The sequence below is a fragment of the Syngnathus scovelli genome, unplaced genomic scaffold (assembly GCF_024217435.2).
Source record: "Syngnathus scovelli strain Florida unplaced genomic scaffold, RoL_Ssco_1.2 HiC_scaffold_29, whole genome shotgun sequence".
NCBI lineage: Eukaryota > Metazoa > Chordata > Actinopteri > Syngnathiformes > Syngnathidae > Syngnathus > Syngnathus scovelli.
In genome coordinates, this window is record NW_026061381.1 from 549,374 (window position 1) to 567,952 (window position 18,579).

At 47.6% G+C, this 18,579-nt stretch overlaps 1 long non-coding RNA gene across 2 annotated transcripts; it reads left to right on the forward strand.

The window, feature by feature from the left end:
- The first annotated feature begins 2,224 nt into the window (after window positions 1-2,224).
- On the forward strand, window positions 2,225-14,512 carry LOC137839973 (uncharacterized). 2 transcript variants are annotated; one of them, XR_011086360.1, is made up of 7 exons: window positions 2,225-2,328; window positions 2,506-2,676; window positions 2,822-2,899; window positions 12,657-12,850; window positions 12,975-13,088; window positions 13,320-13,475; window positions 13,536-14,512. It is a non-coding gene; the product is annotated as an uncharacterized lncRNA (long non-coding RNA). The 2 variants fall into 2 exon arrangements; XR_011086359.1 differs by having other exon boundaries at window positions 13,320-14,512.
- Window positions 14,513-18,579: the final 4,067 nt, after the last annotated feature.

Genomic DNA, 18,579 nt, shown 5'->3' on the forward strand with positions numbered 1-18,579 from the left:
TATCTTGGAGTCTTGTTCACGAGTGAGGGGAGGATGGAGCGTGAGATCGACAGGCGGATCGGTGCAGCGTCGGCAGTAATGCGGACCCTGTACCGGTCCGTTGTGGTGAAGAGAGAGCTGAGCCAAAAGGCAAAGCTCTCAATTTACCGGTCGATTTACGCTCCTACCCTCACCTATGGTCACGAGCTATGGGTCGTGACCGAAAGAACGAGATCTCGGATACAAGCGGCCGAAATGAGTTTTCTCCGCAGGATGTCCGGGCTCTCCCTTAGAGATAGGGTGAGAAGCTCGGTCATCCGGGAGAGACTCGGAGTAGAGTCGCTACTCCTCCACGTTGAGAGGAGCCAAATGAGGTGGCTCGGGCATCTTATCAGGATGCCTCCTGGACGCCTCCCTGGGGAGGTGTTCCGGGCATGTCCCACCGGTAGGAGACCCCGGGAACGACCCAGGACGCGCTGGAGAGACTATGTCTCTCAGCTGGCCTGGGAACGCCTTGGGATCCCCCGGGATGAGCTGGATGAAGTGGCTGGGGAGAGGGAAGTCTGGGAGTCCCTCCTAAAGCTGCTGCCCCCGCGACCCGACCCCGGATAAGCGGAAGAAGATGGATGGATGGATGGATCTATTCTACATTACTTGGCAACAACATACTCTGTAACAGATTAGGCAGTATAATCACATATGTTAACTTGAGAGTGCCCACACTCAATCTACTTATCGTGATGTGTTAAATCAATTACTGTTAGACATTATTATTCTGATAATCTACCAAATCTTTGAATTGAAGAATTTGTGATTTAATTAATAGCTTGTTGTTATGTTCAGGGTAATCAGACTTGTATATAATATAATTTTTATGTCTAAAAAGGGTCAGAATAACAAGAGTCCCACCGGCCAGCCGGGGCCACCCGTCCATCCATTTCTTCAGGGGGGGAAAAAATTGGAGTCACCGGTGAGTACATTTTGCATTTAGCTCTGCTTTTCTGCTTTTGTCTTCAAGTGTGTGGCATCCTGCGACCAAAGATTCAGCCAACCCCAAAGCGGTTGACCTCAACGTCCCACCACCATTCCTACCAGAGCAGGTGACGTGATGCTTTGGACATCCTTCCGTCTCAGATGCCCAAAAGTACTCTTTGCCACATCTGCGGCAATACGGTGTCTTTTCAAAGGTGCAAATAAATCCAGCGTGGGCGGAACACGCACGTCTTCGGTTTTTCCCGCTTTGTTTGTGTGACAGCTGTTGTGAAAATTTTACACAAATAAAGTTGTATAGTACAGGTTTGGCCAAGCCGCAACTCCCGAACCGCATGCGGCTCTTTTATGTTCATATCAACATTTGTGTGTGTGTGTAGGTGTGTGTGTGTGTGTGTGTGTGTGTGGGGGGGGGGGGGTTGTGCCTGTTGGCTTCACTTGAGTTCAATTTAGTATTTTCGTCAAAAGCGCATGTGGTGAAATTCCACAAAGTAGGATGGGCAAACACATTCCAGTAAACTATTAGTGTCAATTGGGCTCTCGAAATGGCAGGGAAAAGATGCACAGCAAAACGAAAATATGTAGATGAACACAGGACGTTTTTATCAGAGTGGGAAAGTTTCTATTTTTTGTTGAACGTGATGGCAAACCATTCTGCCTGATACGTCAGACCTCAGCGCATTGCAAAGATTCAAATCTTCAGCGCCATGCACTTCAGCTCGCTCCATGCTAACATTGATCAGGCGTCGAACCCGCAACATCATGCTTAAGAGGTGGACATGCTAACCAGTGCGCCATTATGTCAACGCATAACAACTGTAAATCTACTAAACAAAACAGCGGTTGCTATATGACATCTGCCGCGTGTGGTCACGTGACAAACGTCACGTGATGGGCAGAACTTCCGCCGGAATTCAAATCCGCGGGGAAAGTTAACTTGTTTAAAAGGGAGTGGGCAGAAGAATTATTTAATTTATTTAAATCTATTTGGAGTGTGCGCCATTATGTCAATGCATAACAACTGTAAGTCTACTAAACAAAACAGCGGTTGCTATATGACGTCTGCCACGTCGTGGTCACGTGACGCGGACGTGACGTCGACGCCTACTTTACATCCCACCGATCACAGGACCCCTCGGCTGCATAACCGCGCCCCCTTCCCAACCAATCGGATTTGCTATACGCGAAAACTACGCCAATGGGCGGAACTTCCGCCAAAATTTAAATCCGTGGGCGTGGCTCGCAACAGGAAGTAGGAAAATGGCGATGTTGACAAAGACACAGCGGATGGTAACATACGACTAACAAGAGAAATATTTTTATTTTCTGCTTGCAACTGGACCGTCCAGAGCGTACACGGTAAGTACAACTAATCGTTTTTAAAAAGAAGTACTTTTGTTGCCCTGAAAAGCGAGTGAGTGTGGCGTTTGGGGGGAACGTCGAATTTCGACGATTCTTTCTGGTCAACGGTTGTAAATGATTGCGTTGATTAAAAAAGAAAACTTGATGTAACTCTACTTTTAACTGCCGTTTCAGATAAGCGGGTATTACGTCGCAGTCATGTGCCGCGGATATGACGTAATTGGCTGAACTTCCACCAAAATTCAAATCTGTTGGCGCGATGGCCGTGAGCCACTGAGCAACGACGAATATCAACAGAAATATCTTTATTTTCTGCTTGCAACTGGACCGTCTACAGCGTACACGGTAAGTAACACTCATTGTGTTTAAAGATATTTACGTTTGTAATAGCAACGTGTAGCTGAGGCGCTAGCAGAAGTGTAGCCGCGTTGCGTTGTACGTGTGAATATTGGTCCAGGCGAAATGTTAATGTTTAATTTCATTCCTTTAGGTTCCACGGTGTTTGTTGGCTGCAAGTTTTCCACTGCAAGAAGAGGCTCATATCATTGACCAGGAGCGAGCTACAACGGTGAGTAGCCATAACATTTATGTTAAACACTTCCTATTTCATGTCTAACAGTACTTGATTTAACAAATAACCATAAATAAATACAGTGTGGGCACTGAAGTTAACATATGTGATTATACTGCCTAATCTGTCACCGAGTATATTGTTGCAAAGTAATATAAGATCCAAAGTTGTAATTCAGAATAGTTTTCAAAAGAAGGCCATTAGAATTATATACAAGTCTGATTACCCTGAACATAACAACAAGCTATTAATTAAATCACAAATTCTTCAATTCAAAGATTTGGTAGATTATCAGAATAATAATGTCTAACAGTAATTGATTTAACACATCACGATAAGTAGATTGAGTGTGGGCACTCTCAAGTTAACATATGTGATTATACTGCCTAATCTGTTACAGAGTATGTTGTTGCCAAGTAATGTAGAATAGATCCAAAGTAGTAATCCAGAATAGTTTTGAAAAGGCCATTAGAATAATAAACAAATCTGATTACCTTGAACATAATAGTTAAGTGTTGAATATGTCCTATGAAGTCAAAATTTGGCACCATCATGTGGTGAAATTTGGAATTGCATCACATCCAATTTTGCCTGGGAACAAACAGATTAAATAAATCTTAGACTTAAATAAGCCACTCCTTCTCAAACAAGTAAACTCTGCCCATTTTGCGCAGTAGATGTTCTGTTAATATCTAGTATTTATACAAAGTCATAATTTAAATTGCTTTTAACCTTCATTCATCGCTTCAACCAACATTACTCGCTCTTATTACCAACTTGTATCGATTTAACTGAGCGTTTAATACTTCCTATCAGGTCTCAAGTCAAGATTTGGCAAAATACAATTTCAGCAAATCCAATTTTGCCAGGCAACAAAAAGAGATTAAATAAACTAAATAAGTCTTCTTCCCATTAAATAAATCAGAAAAGTCTGTCTTGCAACCAGTCCTCTTCAAACAAGTAAAGTCTGCCCGTTTTGTGCCGTAGATTTTGTGTCTATGCCTAGTATTTATACAAAATCATAATTTAAACGACTTCATTCCTTCATTCACTTTGGAAATTTGGAATTGCAGCAAATCGAATTTTGCCAGGGAACAAAAATAGATCAATTAAACTAAATAAGTCTTCTTCCCATTAAATAAATTAAAAAAGTCTGTCTTGTAACCAGTCCTTTTCAAACAAGTAAAATCTGCCCATTTTGTGCCGTAGATTTTGTGTTTATGCCTAGTATTTATACAAAATCATAATTTAAAGGATTTCATTCCTTCATTCACTTTGGAAATTTGGAATTGCAGCACATCAAATTTTGCCTGGGAAGAAAAGTAGATTAAATAAATTTAATAAGTCTTACTACTTCCCAATAAATAAATTAAATACGTCTTACTTGTTCCCACTCCTTTTCAAAAAAGTAGTTTAAAACGAGGGCCCTTCACTCAACCTTTAACCTCAACACCGCACGTCACATTGTGTTGTATCTGTGAATGTTGGTTGTGGCCAAAGGATAGTTTTCTTTCATTCGTTTAGGTTCCACGGTGTTTGTTGGCTATATGTTTTCCACTGTCAGAAGGATGAAAATACAAAGTACAACGCTTGGACGTGGGCGACGACGTCACCGGTGAGTCCTTCCTTCCTATTTATTTACCTTCTAGGTGCTAGAGGCTAAGTGTTAGAAGCTAAGTGTTAGAGGCAACACAATACGAACAACACAACACAATACGAACAACTCAACACAATATGAACAACTCAACACAATATGAACAACACAACAAAATACGAACAACACAACACAATACCAACAACACAATACAAACAACACAACACATTACGAACAACACAACACAATACGAACAACACAACGATACCGCACTGAACAACACGATACCGCACTGAACAACACGATACCACACTGAACAACACGATACCGCACTGAACAACACGATACCGGACTGAACAACACGATACCGCACTGAACAACACGATACCGCACTGAACAACACGATACCGCACTGAACAACACCATGCCGCACTGAACAACACCATGCCGCACCGAACAACACCATGCCGCACTGAACAACACCATGCAGCACTGAACAACATTATGCCGCACTGAACAACATTATACCGCACTGAACAACACCATGCAGCACTGAACAACATTATGCCGCACTGAACAACATTATACCGCACTGAACAACATTATGAAGCACTGAACAACATTATGCCGCACTGAACAACACCATGCCGCACTGAACAACATTATGCCGCACTGAACAACATTATGCCGCACTGAACACCATGCCGCACTGAACAACACCATCCCGCACTGAACAACACCATCCCGCACTGAACAACACCATGCCGCACTGAACAACACCATGCCGCACTGAACAACACCATGCCGCACTGAACAACACCATGCCGCACTGAACAACACCATGCCGCACTGAACAACACCATGCCGCACTGAACAACACTATGCCGCACTGAACAACATTATGCCGCACTGAACAACACCATGCCGCACTGAACAACACCATGCCGCACTGAACAACACCATCCCGCACTGAACAACACCATCCCGCACTGAACACCATCCCGCACTGAACAACACCATGCCGCACTGAACAACACCATGCCGCACTGAACAACACCATGCCGAACAACACCATGCCGCACTGAAGAACACCATGCCGCACTGAACAACACCATCCCGCACTGAACAACACCATCCCGCACTGAACAACACCATCCCGCACTGAACAGCACCATGCCGCACTGAACAACACCATGCCGCACTGAACAACACCATGCCAAACTGAACAACACCATCCCGCACTGAACAACACCATCCCGCACTGAACAACACCATCCCGCACTGAACAACACCATCTCGCACTGAACAACACCATGCCGCACTGAACAACACCATGCCGCACTGAACTACACCATGCCGCACTGAACTACACCATGCCGCACTGAACAACACCATGCCGCACTGAACAACACAATGCCGCACTGAACAACACAATGCCGCACTGAACAACACCATGCCGCACTGAACAACACCATGCCACACTGAACAACACCATGCCGCACTGAACAACACCATCCCGCACTGAACAACACCATGCCGCACTGAACAACATTATGCCCCACTGAACAACAATATACCGCACTGAACAACATTATGCCGCACTGAACAACATTATGCCGCACTGAACAACACCATGCCGCACTGAACAACATTATGCCGCACTGAACAACATTATGCCGCACTGAACACCATGCCGCACTGAACACCATCCCGCACTGAACAACACCATGCCGCACTGAACAACACCATGCCGCACTGAACAACACCATGCCGCACTGAACAACACCATGCCGCACTGAACAACACCATGCCGCACTGAACAACACCATCCCGCACTAAACAACACCATGCCGCACTGAACAACATTATGCCGCACTGAACAACATTATGCCGCACTGAACAACATTATGCCGCACTGAACAACATCATGTCGCACTGAACAACACCATGCCGCACTGAACAACACCATGCCGCACTGAACAACACCATGCCCCACTGAACAACATTACGCCACACTGAACAATATTATGCCGCACTGAACAACACCATGCCGCACTGAACAACACCATGCCGCACTGAACAACACCATGCCGCACTGAACAACACCATGCCGCACTGAACAACACCATGCCGCACTGAACAACACCATCCCGCACTGAACAACACCATGCCGCACTGAACAACACCATGCCGCACTGAACAACACCATGCCGCACTTAACAACACCATGCCGCACTGAACAACACCATGCCGCACTGAACAACACCATGCCGCACTGAACAACACCATGCCGCACTGAACAACACCATGCCAAACTGAACAACACCATCCCGCACTGAACAACACCATCCCGCACTGAACAACACCATCCCGCACTGAACAACACCATGCCGCACTGAACAACACCATGCCGCACTGAACTACACCATGCCGCACTGAACTACACCATGCCGCACTGAACAACACCATGCCGCACTGAACAACACAATGCCGCACTGAACAACACAATGCCGCACTGAACAACTCAATGCCGCACTGAACAACACCATGCCGCACTGAACAACACCATGCCGCACTGAACAACACCATGCCGCACTGAACAACACCATCCCGCACTGAACAACACCATGCCGCACTGAACAACATTATGCCGCACTGAACAACATTATACCGCACTGAACAACATTATGCCGCACTGAACAACATTATGCCGCACTGAACAACATTATGCCGCACTGAACAACATTATGCCGCACTGAACAACATTATGCCGCACTGAACAACATTATGCCGCACTGAACACCATGCCGCACTGAACAACACCATCCCGCACTGAACAACACCATGCCGCACTGAACAACACCATGCCGCACTGAACAACACCATGCCGCACTGAACAACACCATGCCGCACTGAACAACACCATGCCGCACTGAACAACACCATCCCGCACTGAACAACACCATGCCGCACTGAACAACATTATGCCGCACTGAACAACATTATGCCGCACTGAACAACATTATGCCGCACTGAACAACATTATGCCGCACTGAACAACATCATGTCGCACTGAACAACACCATGCCGCACTGAACAACACCATGCCGCACTGAACAACACCATGCCCCACTGAACAACATTACGCCGCACTGAACAATATTATGCCGCACTGAACAACACCATGCCGCACTGAACAACACCATGCCGCACTGAACAACACCATGCCGCACTGAACAACACCATGCCGCACTGAACAACACCATGCCGCACTGAACAACACCATCCCGCACTGAACAACACCATGCCGCACTGAACAACACCATGCCGCACTGAACAACACCATGCCGCACTTAACAACACCATGCCGCAGTGAACAACACCATGCCGCACTGAACAACAACATGCCGCACTGAACAACAACATGCCGCACTGAACAACACGACGCCGCACTGAACAACACTACGCCGCACAGAACAACACGACGCCGCACAGAATAACACAATACCGCACAGAACAACACCATGCCGCACAAACAGTTTTAGATAATATTACGTCGCAGTCATGCGACGCGGACATGACGTCAATAGGCGGAACTCACGGCAAAATTATAATCCGTGGGCGTGGCTTGCAACAGGAAGTAGGAAAGCGGCAATGCTGGCAAACAAGACACAGCGGTTAGTAACACGGCGACTAACAAGACAAATATTTTTGTTTTCAGCTTGCAACTTGACCCTCTAGAGCGTACAAGGTAATTACAACTCATTGTTTTGAAAAATATGTTTTTTTGTAGCCCTGAAAAGCGAGGGAGTGTGGCATTTGGGAGGAACGTCGAACTCGGCGTCTGCTTCCAGCCACAGACGCCAAATTTCGACGATTATTTCGACTGGTCAACGTTTGTAAATTATTGCGTTGATTAAAAACTTTATTTAACTCTACTCTTAACTTTGCCGTTTCAGATATGCGGGCATTACACCGCGGAAATGACGTCAATAGGCTGAACTCTCGCCAAAATTCAAATCTGTGGGCGCAATGGCCTTGAGCGAGACAACGGATACAAACACGACGATTATCAACAGAAATATCTTTATTTTCTGCTTGCAAGTGGACCGTCTAGAGCGTACACGGTAAGTACAACTCATTGTGTTTAAAAAGATTTACGTTTGTGTAGTTTGCGTTGCGTTGTATCTGTGAATGTTGGTTGAGGCTAAATGTTAATGTTTAATTTCCTTCCTTTAGGTTCCACGGTGTTTGTTGGCTGTATGTTTTCCACTGCAAGAAGAGGCTCGTATCATTGACCAGCAGGAGCTACAATGGTGAGTACCCCTTTCGTCGTCCATTTATGTTAAACACTTCCTATTTCATGTCTAACAGTACTCGATTTAACAAATAACCATAAATAAATACAGTGTGGGCAGTCAAGTTAACATATGTGATTATCCTGCCTAATATGTTTATCACAAATATGTCACTAATATGTTTATTTTTTTATCACAACACCTTTGGACCTTCAGCAATCGATTATTTCCCTTCATCTACATAGAGACAGAACGATGGTGTCTTAAACATCTCATTCATTTCACCAAATAACTTCACGCAGGTGGATAACGGCCGTCTCGGTCACGCTATGTTGCGTGATGCAGTTTTGAATAACCAAATGCATTTATTCAATGAATAAGTCAAGCTAGATCTATGTTTATGATGTTGTACGTTACGGTACCGATTGAAGTTGAGTCCGAAGCCAGTGGAAAACAGCGCTGCGTTTGTGCTCTCCAGGTACAAATGTTGTGATCTCTGACTGACGACCGGGCGAGACTCGAGTAAGAGATGTCCAAACGAGCTCCGGCAGGGCGGGTCAAGGCGGAGCGAACGGACGCCTTTCAGGCCGCCAATGACGAGCTGAGAGCCAAACTGATGGACGTCCAGTTAGAACTTCAGCAGGAGAAGAACAAGGTGAAAACCTCAACAGACAGACACTGCCTTCCTCCCTGCCTGCTTCCCTGCCTGCCTCCCTGCCTGCCTCCCTGCCTGCCTGCCTCCCTGCTTGCCTCCCTCCCTCCCAGTTTCCCCGATGTAGATTTGACATGCGTGTGCCATGACTGTGTCAGCCTACGTCAACAAATGCACCGAGGACGTCAGCACCACTAAGAATATCATCACCCGGGGCAACCAACGACCCTGGATGACTGAGGAGGTACGTCAAATGCTACGAGCGCGGAACTCTGCCTTCAAGTCTGGCGACAAGGAGACACTGAGGACAGCGAGAGCCAACTTGAACCGTGCCATCAGGGTAGCGAAGCGAGACCACAGTCGAAAAATTCAGGATCGTTTCCACGACGCCAACAACACCAGGAGTATGTGGCAAGGCATACGGGCGATTACAGACTACAACTCACCCTCCCCCCCCGGTGGGTGAAGTTGATGCTGACTTTCTAAATGGTCTAAATAACTTCTTTGGGAGGTTCGAGGCACTAAACGGCACTCCAGCAGTTAAAACTGTCCCCCATCAGGAAGAGGAGGTACTCTGCCTTGACTCCGCCGATGTGTTGAAGACCCTGAGGAGAGTCAACCCCCGTAAGGCCCCTGGCCCCGACAACATTCCTGGGCGTGTGTTCAGGGAATGTGCAAGTCAGCTGGCTGGGGTCATCACAGACATTTTTAACACCTCGCTGGGCCAAGCCACAGTGCCAGCGTGCTTTAAGACTGCCTCCATCATTCCGGTGCCGAAGAAACCTCAAATCACCTCATTTAATGATTACCGGCCTGTTGCACTGACTCCGGTCATGATGAACTGCTTCGAAAGGCTGCTTAAAGATCACATCGTTTCCAGACTCCCCCCATTATTTGACCCGTTCCAGTTTGCCGACCGGCAAAACCGCTCCACTCAGGACGCCATCTCCTCCGTTCTTCACCTGAGCCTGGCTCACCTGGAGGAGAAGAACACCCATGTTCGGATGCTGTTCCTGGACTTCAGCTCAGCGTTTAACACCATCATCCCACAGCATCTAGTAGGAAAATTGGAACACCTGGGCTTCAACACCCCCCTTCGCAACTGGCTGCTAGACTTCCTCACCAACAAACCTCAGTCAGTCCGGGTCGGACAGAACACCTCTGATGTCATCACCCTCAGCACAGGCTCCCCTCAGGGCTGCGTCCTGAGCCCCCTGCTGTTCACCCTGATGACACACGACTGCGTCCCCAGGTTCACCACCAATCACATCGTGAAGTTCGCAGACGACACAACGGTGGTGGGGCTCATCAGAGACAACAACGACCTGGACTACAGAGAGGAGGTGGAGCAGCTGGTGGGCTGGTGCAGAGACAACAGCCTGATCCTGAATGTGGAGAAGATGAAGGAGATCATCGTCGACTTCAGGAAAAACCAGCCTCACCACGCTCCACTGATCATCAACAGCTCAGCTGTGGAGGTGGTCAGCAGCACCAAATTCCTGGGGGTCCACATCACAGAAGACCTCACCTGGACTATGAACACTACGGCACTGATCAAGAGGGCACAGAAGCGCTTGTACTTCCTGCGGAGGATGAGGAGAGCCCACCTGCCCCCACCCATCATGAGGACGTTCTACAGGAGCACCATAGAGAGCATTCTGACAAGCTGACTCTCTGTGTGGTGTGGAGGCTGCACCGCCTCCGATTGGAAGAACGTGAGGAGAGTGGTGAGGACAGCAGAGAGGATCATAGGGGCTCCTCTTCCCTCCATTCAGGACATTTCATCTCAGCGCTGCATGTCCCGTGCCCGTAACATCATCAATGACCCATCACACCCCCACCATGCCCTCTGGGAAGAGGTTTCGCACAATCCGCTGCAGGTCCACCAGGTTCTGCAACAGCTTTTTCCCTGCTGTCATCAGACTGTTGAACATTAGAACTGTTGAGCTCTAAACTGAACTCTGCATCACACATTCACAGAACTGTACTTTATGACACTACGGACCTCTATCTTGCACTATCTCGCACTACCAACTTTACTGAACTTGTGTAAACCCTTTAAATAGAAGTTTAATACATGGTTTAGCATTCCTCTGCACACTCTTGAATACTGTTTTGCCTACTTGCACTATTGCATAATTAGCACTGCTGCACTTTATACTTATTTGTAATATATATATATATATATATATATACAGTATATGTATATATATATTTTCATAGGATATGTTACTTCTATTCAACTGCAATATCACTACTTTGTTGTAAGCCGTGTGCAACGAAATTTCGTTTTGTATGCACCATGTGCAGACAAGATGACAATAAAGTTTGTCTAAGTCATGTCAGGTCAGCTGTCTGGAGAGAGAGAGAAGTCAGGACCTGCGGGCGGAGCACCACCGTGCCACCGCCGCCATGACGGAACTCAAAAGCAAACTCCATGAGGAGAAGCAGAAAGAGTTAGCCGTTACCAGGGAGACATTACTGCGGCAGCATGAAATGGAGCTGATGAGAGTGATCAAAATCAAAGATGGAGAGATCCAGCGACTGAATGCCTTGGTCCTCAGCCTGAGGCACGGCTCCATGGACAAGGTGATCCGCTCAATCCGTGTCTGACTATCCGCACGCCACGTCGGGCTCCGATGCGGCCGCTACCGTATTGTGTAGCTTGTCCCCAGTAAGCGTCGCGGCGCTCCGTTGCGGTCTCAACGGCCCGATGTGGCGCAATGTCTGCTCAGGTGAGGAGCGGGGGCGCTTTGCTGGCGGAAGTGGAGGAGACGCGGCGGTGTCGGGAGACCGAGCGGTGTCGCCTCCACCAGGAGCGCGGAAGAAGCCCTGGCAGCGGCCCAGAAGGCCTGGCAGTCCCGAGCGGCCGAGCTCCGATCGGCTCATCACCAGCATCGGGAGGAGCTGAGCCGAACCAAGAGAGACTGCGAGAGGGAGATCCGCCGACTGGTAGGACTGATCAGATGCGCGGTGCGTGGCTATGTTCCCAATTTCGTTGTATACCTGCAGTGCAATGACACCTAAGGCATTCTATTCTATTCTATTTCACAAGAAGAAAACGTCCGGTTGCTCGCTTCGCTTTTGTCACAGCAATGGTGTTCTAGTCGATTCAAGATAAAAATTGGCCGGTTGCTCTCTTTGTTTTTGTCACAATTCTGGCAAATGAGTTTGCCCGCCTGCCTGAGCGCTCCCCGTTTGTACATCCAGATGGATGAGATCAAGCTGAAAGACAGAGCGGTTAGTGTTTTGGATAAATCCCTGGGGCCGGCCACGTCCACCGCCTTCAGCTGCAGACTCAGGCTGCCGAGTAGCAGATCGCTGCCCTGAGGGATTCCCAAAGGGCGGGCCTAAACTACCGTGGAAGTGGGGTCAACGGCGCTACTAGCAATCCTCTTCATAGCGTAAGCCACCTCATCACACACTTACAGTACGCATGACTTAGTTCGTTGCTGGAGGAAGGTAGCACAAAAACAGTTTTGAACTTTGAACGAGTGGTTGTGTGTGTGTGTTGCGGGGCGTTTTCAGTCTCAGGAGGATCGGGACACGCGAAGGTTTCATCTGAAAATCGCTGAGCTCAGCGCAGTCATCAGGAAACTGGAGGATCGAAACGCCCTGCTTTCTGAAGAGCGCAATGAACTGGTAATTTATTGACGGCACGCTTGAAGGTTTGCGCTACGTTTGATGCGCGCCATCCAGCGAGGCACCCATTGCGCTTACTTATTAGTTGAGCGGCGCGGCGAGTCGGTTGCCTGGTAGATGTCTTTTATTGGGAGCCAAAGCCACGATTCCGTTCAAACCGATGCAAAAGGAATGGATACGTTCTGGCCCGCGTGTTGTGCGTCTTTCGCATCCCGCACTTCATGCTTGCAGCTTAAGCGACTGAGAGAAACAGAAAGCCAGTTTCTGCCACTCCTGTACAAAAACAAACGCCTGAGCAGGAAGAATGAAGAACTCTCGCTGGTGCTGTGTCGCCTTGAAAACAAAGTGCGCTTTGTCACCCAGGAGAACGAGGAGATGGCAAGCTTGGTAAGTCGACGCGGACAACGGCGGCGTGCCAACAGAGTCCACTGCATTTGTGTTCCACAGAGAAGGCCTAGTTCGCTCAATGACCTGGAGCGCGGTTGCGGCCAGCAGGACGGTGAAATGGAGTTCCTTCAAGTTGTGGAGCAGCGGCACATCATCGACGACTTGTCCAAGGTCTTCAGGCAGGCGACTCGGTGCACGTACGGCAGCGCCGCGCTCGCTCGCTGTCGCCAGGAAACCTTTTCCGTCCAAAGCTTGGCCGGCGGCCGCCATCCAAAAAATTGGCCCCTTAAATTCCGACCTTTCAAGCAGGAGCATTGTGCGCACGCGTTTGAACACGCTTTAGACTTGTTTTGCCGTTTTCAGCAGCTCAAAGCTCCCGTTTTGTCAGCGCCTTTGCCACTCGCTGTGCGCTGAAAACGACGGACTCGCCCGGCTGCTCAGCCCGTCAACCATGAGCCGCGAGCGCGACGTCATTGTCCGTAGGCAGCTAGTGGCAAAATGCACCCTGTTAGAGTTGCGCTCGCTCCAACTTATTTTGCAAGAACCACACGGGAGACAAGTAAGTTCTTTTGGACACCTGCAGGTGGAGAGTCCATCCGTTGTACGAATGAAGTCTGACTCTCGGCTCCTGCACGAGCATTTTTATTAAGAGAAACAGGGTGGGTGTAAGAGTGGATTGAATAGAGAAAGCCCTTGACCTCTAGTCAAAACATAGCAAGGGATGTTTTACGACTTTGTGTAGGAAGGGATAAGCGATAGGGATAAATAAGGGATAAATAATATTATTTATTACAGGTTGCAGTCAAAGTCAAAGCAACATAATCATACGATAAAGATAATCTGGAAAACCCTGACACACCCTGTAGTTGTCACTTTTGGAAAAGACGAGCGTCCCTCCAATCATCGCCGGTGACGGGTTTTTCAGGCTCTGGAGACAGGACCTCATGTCAGAAATGTCATCGTGAGTTGCGTTTGTTTCTGCGCCGGAGCTGTTCGTTCCCTTTGCATCCAAAGAATCTCAAAGGCGGATTATTTGTGTCGACGGGAGAGAGATTTGCTGCTACGATACCGACGTCGACAATCTCTGAGGAGGAACAAAGCGTGAGGTCCTGCAAGGTGAGTCTGTTTGTTTGCGGCTGCTTGGTGTTGCGCAAGATGAAATGGCCTTTTTCTCGCTATCGTTCCTCTCGTCGATTCATCGTGAGGTGTCGCTTCAGTTTGTTCAGAGAGATGTTTGCTTCCGCGCCCGCAGGTCATCGAAACATTTTACGGCTACGACGAAGACGTGTTGGTGGACTCGGACGGATCGTCCTTGTCTTTTCACACCGACAGAACCCCCGACACGGAACCCGAAGAGGTAGCCCGCCATTTCTGCCAGCGTATTGGCGCCAAACATTCCTCTTCAGCCTGGAATCGGACTCGTCTTTGCGTCGCGGGTGCTTTGTCGCCGGTCTGACTGATTCTGGTACTAGTGCTGTGTTGCATTGGTGTGTGCATGAGGAGGCGGAGCTTCGCTACCGCCAGCTGACGCAAGAATATCAAGCGCTGCAACGAGCCTACGCTCTGCTAGCCCAGACCAGCGGAGGGGACTACGACGCCGAGAAGGAGATCAAGGTGGCGCCCCTTCCCGCAACCCCCGGCCGGGTCGCAGCCTCCCCGTTCTCACCCAGCCTCGGGTGTTCTCTGGTCTGAAAGGAGGAGGAGGAGCCTCCCTCCTCCTCCTTTCAGACCAGAGAAAAGCTGATGGTAGTGTCAAACGCACCTCTTTCAATAAGGTGCCCCCGGCTTCCCGGTAACGGGTTTGTCTTAGCCGAGTAACTCAATTCGAGGCAAGACTTCGAAGTGACCGCATCGTATTGAAGGCTCCCCGCTAATGTTTGAAGTTCTTATTATGTTACGGATATTTTTAGATGTCTTTGTTAAGACCTCAGGGATTCGTTTGTATAGCGCACCCTAGCACTAGTTTTGCCGAAGTAAATGTTGATATGGGTCCGTTCTACTTGGTCGCTCAAGCAGCGAGCCGACCAACTTGTTTATTCGAAAGAGAATCGAATTAATAAAAGTGTGACAATAATAGCATTTAAGGAGAAAATTAATGCACTTTACGTTATTAATTCTAACTTCTTATATGTAGATCTAGCACTTAACTGTCGGAGTGCTTCACCCCACTTGATTGCTTTAAAAAGAATAACAACTTTCTTAAAACGAATAAAAATGTCTTACTCTATTTAGATTTGCCCAGTAATTAATTTGGAAGGCAAGTCTATTTTTCGATCGTGTCCTGTTTAACTTTTGACGCGGCCCGACAAAATTAAGAACTGGGCCGCGCCCGACGGACAATCGAAATACTTTTATCCTTCACCAACTCAAATGATCTATTTTAACCATCGTCGTTATTTTATTTAGAGGAAGTAAATTTTCAAACGAATTCACTTTTGACGAAATTCACTCTTTCCTTAAATATCTACGAAAGTTATTTAATTCTCTAACATGTTCGGAGTTACTTTTTACGCGGCCCGTCAAAAGGGGAAACGGGCCTGCGCCCTTCAAATAATTAAATTACTTTCAGTTCTACACCAAACCAATAATCCGATTCAAACACTTCCGTTAATTTATTCAGACGAAGCAAACTTTCAAACGGATTGAAATTCACTCGTGTCTCAAATAACTACGAAAGTTATTCAATTCTCTAAAATTGTCTGATGTTACTTTTATTTATTACGGTCCTATGTTATACCATAATAACCCCCCGCACATTAATCAAATTGTCAAATCAACCCCGAACCATCGATTGTACATTCAGTACAAATCAGCGCACAACAAAGTAGATGAATATACACAACACATTTATTGAAGAAACATGAAATAGAATTACAAATCTTAATCACTCCAGAAACCGAACAATTTCACCCACTGATACCCGTGTTAATAAAATCATTCAATCTGATTTAAACACTTCCTTTAATTTATTCAGTCGAAACAACTTTCGAACGGATCGAAATTCAATCGTGGCTCAGATAACTACGGAAGTTATTTAAGTCTCTAACTTGTTCGGAGTTCCTTTTTACGCGGCCCGTCTAAAAGGGGAAGCGGGCCTGAGCCTTCGGTTGCATATTCAGTACAAATCCGCGCACAACGAAGTAAGTAATATACAAAACACATTTATTGTAGTAACATGGAATAGAATTACAAATCTCAATTACTCCAGAAACTGAACAATTTCACTCACTGATACCCGTGTTAATAAAATCATTCAATCCCAGAACAATTCGATTGCAAAACACAGTTCATAAAAAAGGGAAGAGGTAAATACCAGCTGCGTGCTATTTTTGGTGGAAGCAAAATCGAGTGATCAGTTCGATCTTGCTTCTAAAATCCAAATTAGAGAAACAGGCTGGCCACGAGGAAGCCGGCGGCCCGATGACTATTCCCCCCTCTCGCTAAAATACATAAAAACGGTCATCCTCACCGATTTCTCCTATAAAGTTGTCCAGTCCAATTTTTGGGAGTAAATCCAAGTTAATTTCAGTCCAGCGATCCTGCGTCTCACACAAAGATCTTTGGGACTTTGGAAAAAAAATCTTGAAACTCCTCCGGGCCTCTTCACGTATGAGCGCTCTTTTGGGGGAAAAAGCCCTGAAGCTGCTCCTGCAGGACCTTTTATAGACCTCTCCGTCCCCCCCCTCCCCTTTCTTTTCTCCTGTACTTTCCCTATAGGGTAAGACTGCCCAGTTTTCCCACGCCTATAGAAGGGACTGGCCAGCTTTCTCACGCCTATAGAGGGAACTGGCCAGTTTTCCCACGCCCATAGAGGGAACTGGCCAGTTTCCCCACGCTTGGTTATCTGTGGCCTTCAGCAGCTGTTTCCGCCCTGACCACGCAGTACTTTCCACCAAATGCACAGCTAGTGGTAAAACCTTTCACTTCCCCTTTTCTTCTCTTTCTGTTACATGAAAATAACTTTTTAAAGTTACGCTTCAATTAACTCTGAAATAAAAATCCAAACCCTTGACCTACTTTTCTAAACAATTTATGTCACGCCACTATTCTCATAGTGACGGGTTTCTTGATCGAATTGACAAATAATATTGCTTAAAGCGGTTACAGAATACATTTTTAGCCAAGCAAGGAAATAAAAAAAAAATAAAAATCACATTTGTGCTTCCTTGCGTGACTCACACTCTGACACCGTGTTCCTTTTTTATATCTATTTTAACCGGTTCAGCTTATTCTGGCCCCTCTTTTGGGCTCACGTTTGGTCTGGCGCCATCTTTTGGACAAATTTGGAATTTCAGCTCTGCCAATTTATTCCTGTGAACAATCCATATTCTACCATTTGCACCATCTCTACCCCCATGTTACATGACACCCCCTCTTTGGATTGAAAACAGGTATAAATTATCCCTGATCCCCAAGAGCTACACAGCCATGTCGTCGTCTTCGTCTGAGATATTCACAACCTCAGCGGTCGTTAAAGTAGGGCAGGCCGCTGCCATGTCTCCCTGTCGGGCGATCTCTGCGAGGGCGTTGATCAGGCGCGACAACCGACCAGCAGCGTTGTCGTCGTCAGCGTGGTTCTCCACGGCGAGGGCTCTCAGCTCCGGTGGTGTTGAACCCCCTGTGGCCACACTCTTGACATCTGCATCCTCATTTTCAGCCTCGCTCCTGCGTCCTCCGTCTCGAGCCTCATCGTCGTCCTCAGACTCAGAAGGAGCTGCATCCACATCCAGCGGGCTTATCAGCCGTACGGGGCTGATGGGCGAGTCGAGGGGAGGATCGTCATTGTAGCCAGGCCCTCCATACGCACGGCTGCCGTCTGGATCCCGACGCCCCATGCAACCCTCGCATGGCTCTCTGCACCGGACGTAAGACCCATCCAGGGTCCAATGTCCAACACACCGTCCTCCTCCCCGACGCGCAGGCCGGACAAGCCCCACAGGGGCCTCGCTGGGCATCTCCATAGGTCGGTGTAATCCATACCCTGCGTTTGGGTGCGTGTAAAAGTCAGCCGAGAGAAAGCGATGAGGAGCGCTCACTCCCGTCCCGAACACACGTGCACGAGCTAATTTGTCCAGCCCGTACATCCATGGTTGGTCCGATCTCC